Source organism: Ambystoma mexicanum, unplaced genomic scaffold (genome assembly GCF_040938575.1).
Source record: "Ambystoma mexicanum isolate Mex_15411 unplaced genomic scaffold, UKY_AmexF1_1 Mex_scaf41, whole genome shotgun sequence".
In the NCBI taxonomy this organism is placed as follows: domain Eukaryota; kingdom Metazoa; phylum Chordata; class Amphibia; order Caudata; family Ambystomatidae; genus Ambystoma; species Ambystoma mexicanum.
Window position 1 is genome coordinate 643,190 of NW_027182457.1, and position 13,096 is coordinate 656,285.

Consider the following 13,096-nt stretch of genomic DNA (forward strand, 5'->3'; position numbering starts at 1 on the left):
GTTAACAGACTAGACAAACTCCAGCTGGCTACACAGCCCTCTGCCCCTACTCTTACCCCGACATGGGGTGTAAGCCCATCCCTTTCACAGCATCTTTAACCGCTGTGGTTTTCTATTTATTCCTATTTTATTCAAGACTATGGATGCAGGCTTCTTCTAACCACTAAATTAAGCATAGGAATTTGGCCATATCCTTTCTCTTCTCAGGTGTCCTTCCCGGTATTCCCCTCTTTTCTCAGGTATCCTCCAGGTATCCCGCTCTTCTCTCAGGTATCCTTCTGGTATCCCCCTCTTCTTGGGTGTCCTCTCCGGTATTCCGTCCGCGGACAGTGCGGTGAAACTTGGTTGAAAAATTGTATTTAGTAGAGTGTGTTGGTGTGTAAGAGTGTTTGGGGAGGGTGGGAGAGTATGAGATGGGTTAAATGTTGTATTTTTTTATGTGGTAGACCCTCTTGTTGTGTTCGATTTGTCTGCAGACCACACGGCTGTTCTGAAATGTTCTAAATAAACTAAATGTGGGTGTTCTGAGGACGCAATATGTGTCTGTGTTTTTCGCAAGCAATCTGAAACTCTTCTAAGAACACTCGCAGTGTCTTGAAATGTCCTAAGTAAACAAGTTGGGGGTGTCCTGAGGACGCTGTCCGTATTGTTCGCTGGTAAGTTGAAATTGTTCTAAGAACACTCGTGGTGTTCTGAAATGTTATTAAATAAATAAAAAGGGGGTTTCCTGAGAATGCGGTGTCCTGAAATGTTCGTAAATAAATGAAAAGGCGGGTGTCCTTAGAACGGTATGCCTGTCCGTTTTGTTCGTAGATAAGTTGATAGTGTTCTAAGAACACTCGCGTGTCCTGAAATGTTCGTAAATAAACAAAATGGGGGTGTCCTGAGGACGCTGTCCGTATTGTTCGCTGGCAAGTTGAAAGTGTTCTAAGAACACTTGCGGTGTCCTGAAATGTTTGTAAATAAACAAAATGGGGGAGTCCTGAGGACGCTGTCAGTATTGTTCACTGGCAAGTTCAAAGTGTTCTAAGAACACTCGCTGTGTGCTGAAATGTTCGTAAAGAAACAAAATGGGGGTGTCCTGAAGATGCTGTCCGTATTGTTCGCTGGCAGCTTGAAAGTGTTCTAAGAGCACTCGCAGTGTCCTGAAATGTTCGTAAATTAACAAAATGGGGGTGTCCTGAGGACGCTGTCCGTATTGTTCACTGGCAAGTTGAAAGTGTTCTAACAACACTTGTGGTGTCCTGGAATGTTCGCAAATAAACAAAATGGGGGTGTCCTGAGGACGCTGTCCGTATTGTTCGCTGGCAGCTTGAAAGTGTTCTAAGAGCACTCGCGGTGCCCTGAAATGTTCGTAAATAAACAAAATGGGGGTGTCCTGAGGACGCTGTCCGTATTGTTCGCTGGCAGCTTGAAAGTGTTCTAAGAACACTTGCTGTGTCCTGAAATGTTCGTAAATAAACAAAATGGGGGTGTCCTGACGACGCTGTCCGTATTGTTCGCTGGCAACTTGAAAGTGTTCTAAGAACACTCGCAGTGTCCTGAAATGTTTGTAAATAAACAAAATTGGGGTGTCCTGAGGACGCTGTCCATATTGTTTGCTGGCAACTTGAAAGTGTTCTAAGAACACTTGCGGTGTCCAGAAATGTTCATAAATAAACAAAATGGGGGTGTCCTGAGGACGCTGTCCGTATTGTTCGTTTGCAAGCTGAAAGTGTTCTAAGAACACTTGCGGTGTCCTGAAATGTTCGTAAATAAACAAAATGGGGGTGTCCTGAGGACGCTGTCCGTATTGTTCGCTGGCAAGTTGAAAGTGTTCTAAGAACACTTGCGGTGTCCTGAAATGTTCGTAAATAAACAAAATGGGGGTGTCCTGAGGACGCTGTCCGTATTGTTCACTTGCAAGTTGAAAGTGTTCTAAGAACACTTGCGGTGTCCTTAAATGTTTGTAAATAAACAAAATGGGGGTGTCCTGAGGACGCTGTCCGTATTGTTCGCTGGCAGCTTGAAAGTGTTCTAAGAGCACTCGCGGTGCCCTGAAATGTTCGGAAATAAACAAAATGGGGGTGTCCTGAGGACGCTGTCCGTATTGTCCACTGGCAGCTTGAAAGTGTTCTAAGAACACTTGCTGTGTCCTGAAATATCCGTAAATAAACAAAATGGGGGTGTCCTGATGACGCTGTCCGTATTGTTCGCTGGCAACTTGAAAGTGTTCTAAGAACACTCGCAGTGTCCTGAAATGTTTGTAAGTAAACAAAATGGGGGTGTCCTGATGACGCTGTCCGTATTGTTCGCTGGCAACTTGAAAGTTTTCTAAGAACACTTGCGGTGTCCAGAAATGTTCATAAATAAACAAAATGGGGGTGTCCTGAGGACGCTGTCCATATTGTTCGTTTGCAAGCTGAAAGTGTTCTAAGAACACTTGCGGTGTCCTGAAATGTCCGTAAATAAACGAAAAGGGTGTGTCCTGAGGACGCTGTCCGTGTGGTTCGCAAGCAAGCTGAAACTGTTCTAAGAACACTCGCGGTGTTCTGAAATGTTCGTAAATAAACACAATGGGGGTGTCCTGAGTACGCTGTCAGTATTGTTCGCTGGCAAGTTGAAATTCTTCTAAGAACACTCATTATGTACGCGGACATTAAAAGTTAACATAAGGCATAGTTAAAATGTGTAACTTTATGGGTGTGATATGCTGCGGTGGTTGTGGCCAGGGCATAGATTCTTGGGAGCATGACCATATGGCCATGCACCCAAGACTCTATGCCCTGGCCACAACCACTGCAGCATATCACACTTATAGTAGCTTATAACTTTGGGATCCAAAAACAAATTTATAAGGAACACAGTTATAAACCACTATGGGTGTGATATGCTGCGATGGTTGTACTTATTATAATATACTTACTGTTTGGTTTAGTAACTGGAGTAGATGTATTTCTTGTTCATTTCTGTGATAAAAGAAAAGATCATGTTAGTATTGGTATTTTGTAACGACTTATAACATTGAATAATCCATTTTTTTTACCCTCATATTTAGTACATTACAAACCAGTGTACTGTGCAATTTGCTCAGTTTCTGTGTTTGTTGCTAAACTCATTGGTTCTGTGGGAGAAAAAAAATCCATGTTGGATTAAAAAAAAACTTTTTTTGTTATGCTACAGTCTATTTGTTTGTTTGTTTTCAGTGTTTCTGGCTAATGCTCTATATATTGGCTTGCTACAGATTTTTGGAGCAGTTACACATCATTTATTAGTTTGGATATTGTAAAATTTTGGGGCAGTTAGATACCAATTGGCGTATTCTGTCTATTTTTCTATATAATTTAGTGGTATTGATTAATCAGTTTGGATATTGTAAAATGTTGGGTTAGTTAGATACCAGTTGGTGTATTCTAACTATCTATTTTTTTCTCTAATTTAGTGGTATTCATTTAGCTGATTAGTTGTTTTAGAATGTTTGGGCAGTTAGATACCTGTTGGAATATTCTAACAGTTTATATTTTTTCCTACAAGTTTAGTTAAGGTTTAAGTACAGTATAGTTAATACATTTTGGTTTTAAGAACATTAAATAAGCGCTGGTAATCTTTGTTTTAGAGTAATGGTACTATCATTACATTCAAACCATCCACATTTCTTTTTTATATATGCAGTGAAGTGACCTGACTTGGTTGTGGCTCCTGCGTGGTAGATTATACCTATTGTTGTGAAGGTTTTCTTACCAAGTGATACTTGACCATGTGTGAATCCAGTCAGCTTGCAGTTGTTTTTGGTGTCATCTGCATTGTAACGTAGAAGAATTAGTATTACGTATTCACTATGTGTTTGTATTAACAATGTGGAACGATTATCCAAACTTCAGGTAGTACATAATCTACCATGGTTTGCATTTTGTACAAGTTTCTGAAATGGAATGGATCCACAATTAGGTATTGATATATATATATATATACAAAACGTTCATTGGGGATTTGTTCTTGTGTCACATTATTGCAGAGAGTGCATGTATGTTTCCACATGTATGAAATCTGGAAGATTTGATTTATAGGTATGTTTTTATTTTCCAGTACTTGTAGTAAGTACATTAGACATTCTTGTGGATCTTCCTGTGAGTTTATAGTGAATTTGACCATTGTAGCACAGTAGACCAATTCTTGTCTTATTCCATAAACACTATACGTGTTGTCAGGATTGTTTGTTGTGTTTCTATGAAGTACTAACATTTGCAAACACAATGGGTATGTACTGTGTAAGTAAATGTTGTCAACAATTGGTGGTAATTGAAATAGAATATTCATTGCTACATTTGCGTAGCAACTTACTCCAACTACATTTGAGAGTTTAAATGGACCAGGTAGTTCTGTATCTGATTGATTTTTTTTTTTAGTTTGTCTCCCTTCTTTGACGAAGTACCTGGTTAACTTTCCCTAATTGGTTCTTTTATGTTTGTGGTAATTGATGAAGTTTTAGTTTTTTTGTACTCTCTTTGGAGGATTTGCAGTGACATCCTGTTGCATTTCTGTTTGATTTAGTTTTCTTTTACAACGTTTTACTTTTTGTGGAAAAGAATATGTGTTTAGATGTGGGTGTATAGTGGCGAAGTCTATTGTATTCTAAAATGCAAGGAATATCAGCGTTTACTTTACTTGCATCAAAGTTGATTAGAAATAGACCGTTAAGTGTACGTAAGCATGATAGTGCTACGTAGCTATTGCCTTCTTTAAAGACTGTGTTACCAATGTCTATGATTGCTTTGTCTAGGGTAAGACCTTGTGATTTATGAATGGTGACTGCGTATGCAAGAGTTAGAGAAAATTGTTCTCTACGTACATACATGTCTTTGAAGAGAAGGAATAGAGCTGTTGAGCGTCCTATCCTTTTTACTTCTGAAAATGTGTCAAAGAGAATATTGACTTACTGAATTTTGTTGTCACGTGGATATGTTTGAAAGCCAACAACTGTACCCAGTGCTCCATTAAGTAGTCCTTGGTCCACGTCAAGGTTACTTTTAAGCATGACCATGCAATTTAAGGATAATTTTAATATCTTTTCCAATCCAGCTGTGTTGGAGATTGAATTTTCTAAACTATTTAGTCTTGCTCGCAGATGGGTAGTGTCATACCATGTACATCTAGTTTGTCTGTGGTGCTAATTTCCATTATTGGTTGCATTTCTTTATTTAACATTATTTCATTGAATTTGAAACAGCTTGCAAGAGTTGGCATAAAGGCCATACAATTGACATTTTTATGGGCTAATTGTTCCATAACATCTGTAGCACATGCATTAGCACCATAAAGTGCATGAATGTGCCGGGTTTTCAATATTGCTTTGGCTTCTTTAGATAGTATACCAACTCTAATACCTTTTAAGATGTTGGTATAAGTGAGATCTGCAGATTGCCGCATGTTTTATGTTAATTCTCTGTATTGGAAATGTTGCCAAAGGTTGACATTTCCAATGCTGGAAATAGTTTTACGGCAGAGTTTGTGTCCTAATGTTTTAAAAATAGGCTCACCTTTTACTGGTGTCAATTGAATATCTCAGAAAACAATAATGTGTTTTACTGCAAAGAGCTCTTCGTGGTTTGTTTGGAATACTTCTTGTAATCTGAGGTGAATCAAAGCCAACATTAGGTTGGACACCATGCTCACTTCATCTATTAGTAGCATTTTCATTTGTTTTATTACTCTGCGTAGTTCCATTGCAGCTTCTGTAGAAAGTTTGTAATAGTCTAATTTGTTTTGATGTTCTACTGGCAGGAGTAGTAATTGGTGTAAAGTGACTCCACCTATGTTGTAGGCAGCTAAACCTGTGGGGGCAGTGACAACAGCTGACAGTTTGTTTTTTGTATATTGTTGAAGGAACTTACTGATGATTTTGATTAGGAATGTTTTGCCAGAACCGGATTCACCACTAACATAAAGTAGTATAGGTTTGTAATTTTGGCAGGTGCATTCTTTGTTTTTATGTTGTACACCATGTACAATTTCTTTTGTAACTTCTTGAAAAATGCTACGTTGCTCATTGTTTAGTTTTGATTGTAGTGTAGTTAAGTCTTCTTTATTTTCATACTGACACATGGTGTATTCTACTTCTGTAATAGCTAATTCTGCCTCATTTGTTATTAGTGGTTCTCCCAGTGGTTATTGGCTTCCTGTTACAGAAGGTTGACTACTGACAGGAGTGTCCTTATCTAGTTGGGCCTGGAGTCCTTCTTCGTGTTGCTGTTCATTTTGCAACATTGTTTTGTACTGTGTAAAGTTTACATCAGTTATAGTGTTTTCATTTGTTTTGAAAGCGTCTTCATATGAGTTATAGTCATCTAGTATTTCTTCTTGTTTTCTCCATGGTTTAAAGAGTTATAGCAGGGACATGTAATATAGTTCTTTATGTTGAGGAGTCTTTAATGACAATTTGATATAATTAATTACATTTGGTTTGGTGATTTTTACCAAGCTGCTTTCACAGTTTGTCACTCTGTATTTACCATTTTTTTCATCAGGTTTAATATTATTTTTGTATGTGAAGTTTTGGGCTATGTGGTGTAGACTCATGTTTTCCAAAGTATTACTTCTGTTTGGGTAGTATGTGTCCAATAAATTGATTTTTAAAATGTCTTGGCTGTTGGGATCATGTTTGGCTATTGTTTCTATATATTTGTATGATTTTAGAACTCTTTTTCTAGATTTAGCAGGACCAAGACTTAGCCATACTATATTTTCAGATTTACCATAAAATGCAGTACCAGTTAAATGATCTGCTGCTTCATAGGATCCACATTCTCTATTGGAGAGCATTTTTATGCCCGAGCTGTATAAATTCTGAGACATCTGATGACAATTCATTCCAGAGGTCTTGGAACACTGTTTTTTCTGCTTTGGTTAAGTATGCTGTAACATATCGTGCAACTGCAGTGGAATTGTCTGAAATGTACTTCTATGTTTGCATTCCATAAGTGGGCAATGATTGCATTGTAATCATTGATATATTTTCTTCTTCTGTTCTTTTTTTGTAATATGTTTTTTTAGGTGCCTTACCTTTAACACTATGTCTAACTGAAGACATGAGGTTGTTCACTTGACCTGTATTTATAACCGGTCAAGGGAAACCAAAGCGGCATTTGGTGTAGTATTTCCATTTGTTTTTGTATTTGTAACGACAATATTTGCCACATTTGTGTCTTTGAAATTGTAAAATTTGTGCATGAAGATCACTATTTTTGGCTTCTGATGGAATTTCACAAGTGACATATTTTTCAATGAACTGTAAAACAGTGGCATCACTGTCTTGACCAAATTTAGGATCATCTTTAATCCATAAAAGCATGTGGATATGTGGTGCTCCTCTGGCTTGGTATTCTTTTCTCCAAAAGAAGTGTTGCACTTCTCCAAGGCGAGGAACAGTTTTATTACAAATAAAGTGTAGCATAGCAATGAAGCGTTGTTGAAAATATCTTGAAACATTAACAGACAACAAAGTTCTGCAGGTGTTAGTATATCTATGTTTGTTTGTTTTGTTTTTGTTTGATATGCGTAGGAAATCATGTTAATCTTCCCATGCATATTCTGCACAACTTAATGTAACAAACCAAGTTGGTGGCCCAAGATTTCTGATTATACAACGTACATCTCCATGATGTTGAAACCAGTACTCTTTAGTACCATGCATATTTGCTAATAGATTTGTAATATTTGATTGTAAAACCTCATACGTTTGTTGCACTTTTTATAATAATTGTGTAGCTGTCATATTTTGAAAGTGTGATCCTGATTTTAATATGTGTGCAACTCCGTAACATAAAGTTGCTAGTTCACTTTCAAAGAGTAGGTGGAATATGCATTCCACATTTTGTCTAAATCTGGGATCTTCAGAATACATCCGTAATGAGCGGCATTCTGAAGCTCATATTTGAATAGGTCTATCATCGTTCCTTCCTCCTTTGCCAGTAGGAAAGAGTTGAGGAAAAGCATGTGCTTCTAAATTTTTTCCCATAGGCTGATTGGTGATCCTTTTGTTTGACGCATTTGGTACGTTTCCAGTGCATCTTCTGTGGTGTCATTAGAGTGCAAAGGATGAATTGTATAATGGTCTAAATTATTTGATATTGTAGTAGAATCTAGGAGCTCAAATTGATCAGCTTCTTGTGTTTCTTGTATTATTTCAGTTGTATCCTTCAAGTTTTCTTCAATATTAATTTCTTTGTAATATTCATTATTCTCTTTAAGATATTGCAAGGCATGTCTAACTTTATGTAAATCTACCAGCTGTTGCCATATTATTTTGTCTTTTGTAGGTACTCCTAGAGTGTGCACATTTTCTTTTAAATCTAATGGTAAATAAACTACTTTTCCACTAATGCCTTTTACCAATTCAGAGGGAGGTAATTTTGCTGTTTTGGGTTGAAGGCATATTATTGCCTGAAATGGGTGCACTGTTGGAATTATGATGCTCTCATATAAATTAAGTTGTTGTAGGGGTTTTGGTAGTGGGTATAATTCCAAATTATTTGTGATGGCACATGAAGGAGTTTGGTTGTTGTCAAGTTTTGTAGTGCAGTAACTGCAAAGTATTAAGGGGTCAGTTATTTCGTATTTGTTTTCTGCTACAAGGTAGAGAGCTAATTCAAACCATTTAGAATCTTCATTGTCTTCTATTTTGTATGATAGGTCTACAGTTAATTTTAGTATTTCTTTTTTGTATGTGTTTAGTAAAAGGTTGCCATGTGTAGAATTGTTGCTAATTTGGTTTAAAGCTATTTCATTCTGTAAGTGGCTTTCACTTCCAAAATATTTTTTCTGGATATAGTCAATTCCTTCTAGTAGGTCTTTTGCTGTACCATGTAGAAGAATGTTATTTAAATTTGCTAGTGCTAAAGCAGGACTTTTAGCATAGTACAATTTATAAATTAAATTTCTTATAGTTGAATGATGTGTTGATATCCTTTTGATATCCTTTTGATATCATGGAAGGTGGTTTTACAAGTAGGCCCTGTAATGCAGGCCAATGAATGTCCTTGTAGTCCTGTGTACTGGACAGATATCTATATTTTGCAGTAGTTTAAATTTGATTTTGTCTTTGCTTTTTACATATTGATTGAGGAATTGGCGTAAAGACTTGAAAAATTGTTTGGGAATGTTACACATTGAAGTGCAAGGCCATTTGTACACCAAATGTTCTGATTCAGTTGAATGGAGGGGTAATTCTACGTTTTCAGGGCATATTGTTGTGAGGAGTACTTCTTGTTCCATTATGGTATTATTCACTTTTTCATACCCTCGACCACTGCTATGTATGCTATGTATGGCATTTGTATTTGTTTGCTTTTGTTTGTACGCTTCTTCATTAAAATATGGTTCTGTGCTTGTAGTGTGATTCCATTCACTTCCACAGATACTTAAGAAGTTCTTTCTGTTGACATTTTGTTTATTGAGAAGTCTTTTTTGTAATTTAGTTATTAGTTTTGTTAGTGGTTTCATTTTGTTTAACACTAAAATAAATAACTTTCTTTTGAGAATAATTGCACTATCTATCAATGCTTCTAAGATTAATTTCCTACGATAGATTTTAAGGGTTGAACCTGGTTTCTCTCCTGTTTTCATAAGATTTTGAAGGACTCTGTGACAGAACATTTGGCTAAAATACTTTTCCTGGTATGCTTACTTTGAACTTTATCAAGATTTATAGAAGCAGTTAATTGTTTTCTGGTTTGTTTTACATTTTGATAGAGGAGGCAAAGTTTTTCCACTTGAAACTTCTTTTCTTTCACTAAATGACTGTAGTAGCTGTTTTGTTTCAACTTTTTTTTACAAATTCCGCTAGAAATGGAGGCTTATGTTGGACACTTTTATTTTCATTTGCTCTACTTCTGAAAAGTTCATACACATGTGATGTCATCAGTGATGTCATCAATGACATTTGTGATGTCATCTTTGATGTCCTGGGTGTTAGTCTTAGCAGTGCACGGTGGTGGCGTGAGTTATGGTTGCTTAGCTTACCATAACTGGCGAATTTCAAGGGTTTTTCGGTTTTACTTGGAACCATAACGTCCCTTTGACAAAGTTTTTTTGGATATAGCTAAAAAAATCACATGACCATGCACCAATCACATTCAAGACCTCTAGATCTAACTGCATCATCATAGATCAGCAATGCAAATGTACTGTGAATCTCTCTGAGTACAAGTGTCATATCATTGGCAAGCACCATTTACCAGAAATACTGTACAAGTCTCCAAGATTTCTACTTGCAGCTCCATGCATATCCATATGCATGAACACAAACTACAGGTATGCATATTTTCTGTACAGTAGATGAACACATTTTCAACAGACTTTTAGCTTGTGTAATCTGTAAAATGAATTTACTGCATTTTCTTCAATATCCTAAAATCAACTATCACTTATAAACCTTTATACTATTTACTTTCTTTATACACACACACTCAAATCATGTTAAACTAACATTTTTTTAATGAAATATATAGACTACATATATTCAAACAAAATTGCATGCACAATCTATGTTTAAATCTTTAAAAAAAATACTTATACAATTTCATATTTTTTTGTTTTTATTTATTTATTTACTTAATTATTTTTTTTTTGCTACAGTTAGTCATTAAATACAATTTGTTCATTAAGAACATATCATATGTACTGAACTGATGCAATGTATCTTATGTAAATAAATTAGTTAATGGTTTTAAAGAAGGCACTGAGGATTTCAATTAAAAAAATCAATATCTAAATTAAAAACAGCGCTATATACAAACAAAGTTACTAATTTGAAGCTTTTACAATTGCAGTGAAGACCAGTCTACTGAAAAGAAGCAGCCGAATTCGAAGAACAAAGAAGAACTAAGAAGTTACCTGTTAATTTAAGAACATAAGTAAGTAGAATATCAAAATACAAGCTATTTTGGTGCCTAAAAATAGAGATTGTGTACCATTTTGTCCAAAAATCTCCATGTCTTAAACAGCGATTTACAGCCAGAATGGCCCACAAATTCCTATTTTTGGACACACAAATTACCCAACTGAACCACTACAATTTTCATATTATAGAACAAACAACTGTTTTAATTGTATACATTAGATTTACTATTTGTACTTTTCCACAACAGTAGCTTACTTTTTTTTGCCATCTGAACCCCAGTTTAGTAACACATAAATTCAAGAATACCTATCCCTACTAGTTGTAGTTCCCAATGCACAATCACACAAACTTTACATACATCTTTATCATCTTACTCAAACACTCATGCACACAGCACACATACATTCCAGAACACCCCAAACCATATCTTCTTTATTTTTTTCAACAGACCCTAAAGAATGCCTACCAAAAGTCAAGTCTGTAGAAAGCAACGCAAAAGTAGAGCAAATGAAAATAAAAGTGTCCAACATGAGCATCCATCTCTAGCAGAATTTGTAAAAAAAAATTGAAACAAAACAGCTAATACAGTCATTTAGTGAAACACAAGAAGTTTCAAGTACAAAAACTTTGCCTCCTCTATCAAAATGTAAAACAAACCAAAAAACAATTAACAGAAAATCAGCTATCACTACAGATAAAACTATTTCTTCAAATTTTAATATAGTGCAAAGTAAGCATACCAAGAAAAGTATTTTAGCCAAAATGTACCGTCACAAAGTCCTTCAAAATCTTATAAAAACAGGAGAGAAATCAGGTTCATTGCTTAAAACCTATTGTAGGAAATTAATCTTAGAAGCGTTGATGGACAGTGCAATTCTTCTGAAAAGAAAGTTATTTATTTTACTGTTAAACAAAATGAAACCACTAACAAAACTAATAACTAAATTACAAAAAAGACTTCTCAATAAGTGAAATGTCAACAGAAAGAACTTCTTAAGTATCTGCGGAGGTGAATGGAATCACACTACGAGCACAGAACCATATTTTAATGAAGAAGCGTACAAACAAAAGCAAACAAATACAATCGCCATACATAGCAGTGGTCGAGGTTATGGAAAAGTGAATAATACCATAATGGAACAAGAAGTACTCCTTACAAAAATATGCCCTGAAAACTTAGAGTTACCCCTCCATTCAACTGAATCAGAACGTCTAGTGTTCAAATGGCCATGCACGTCAATGTGTAACATTCCCAAACAATGTTTCAAATCTTTACGCCAATTCCTCAATAAATATGTAAAAAGCAAAGACAAAATCAAAATTAAATTACTGCAAAATTTGGATACCTGTCCAGTGCGCAAGTACACAGGACTACAAGAACATTCATTGGCCTGCATTACAGGACCTACTTGTAAAACCACTTTCCATGATATCAAAAGGATTTCAACACATCATTAAACTATAAGAAATCTAGTCTATAAACTGGACTATGCTAAAAGTCCTGCTTTAGCACTAGCAAAGTTAAATAACATCCTTCTACATGGTACAGCAAAAGACCTACTTGAAGAAATTCACTATATCCAGAAAAAATATTTTGGAAGTGAAAGCCATTTACAGAATGAAATAGCTTTAAACCAATTAAGCAACAATTCTACACATGCCAACTTTTTGCTAAACACATACAAAAAAGAAATACTAAAATGTAAAAGTACATCAGCTGGAGTACCAAACCATGTATGTGTATGTTGCCGTAGAACTTTTTATAAAAGTAACACAAAAACTGTAGATCTATGATACAAAATAGAACACAATGAAGATTCTAAATGGTTTGAATTAGCTCTCTACCTTGTAGCAGAAAACAAATACAAAATAACTGAGCCCTTAATATTTTGCAGTTACTGCACTACAAAACTTGACAACAACCAAACTCCTTCATGTGCTATCACAAATAATTTGGAATTATACCCAGTACCAAAACCCCTACAACAACTTAATTTATATGAGAGCATCATAATTCAAACAGTACACCCATTTCAAGCAATAATACGCCTTCAACCAAAAACAGCAAAATTACCTCCTCCTGAATTGGTAAAAGGCATTCGTGGAAAAGTAGTTTATTTACCATTAGATCTAAAAGAAAATGTGCATACTCTAGGAGCGCAACGTCCAATGCAGCAATCTTTAATTATCTTAGTAAATGGAGTACCAACAAAAGACAGA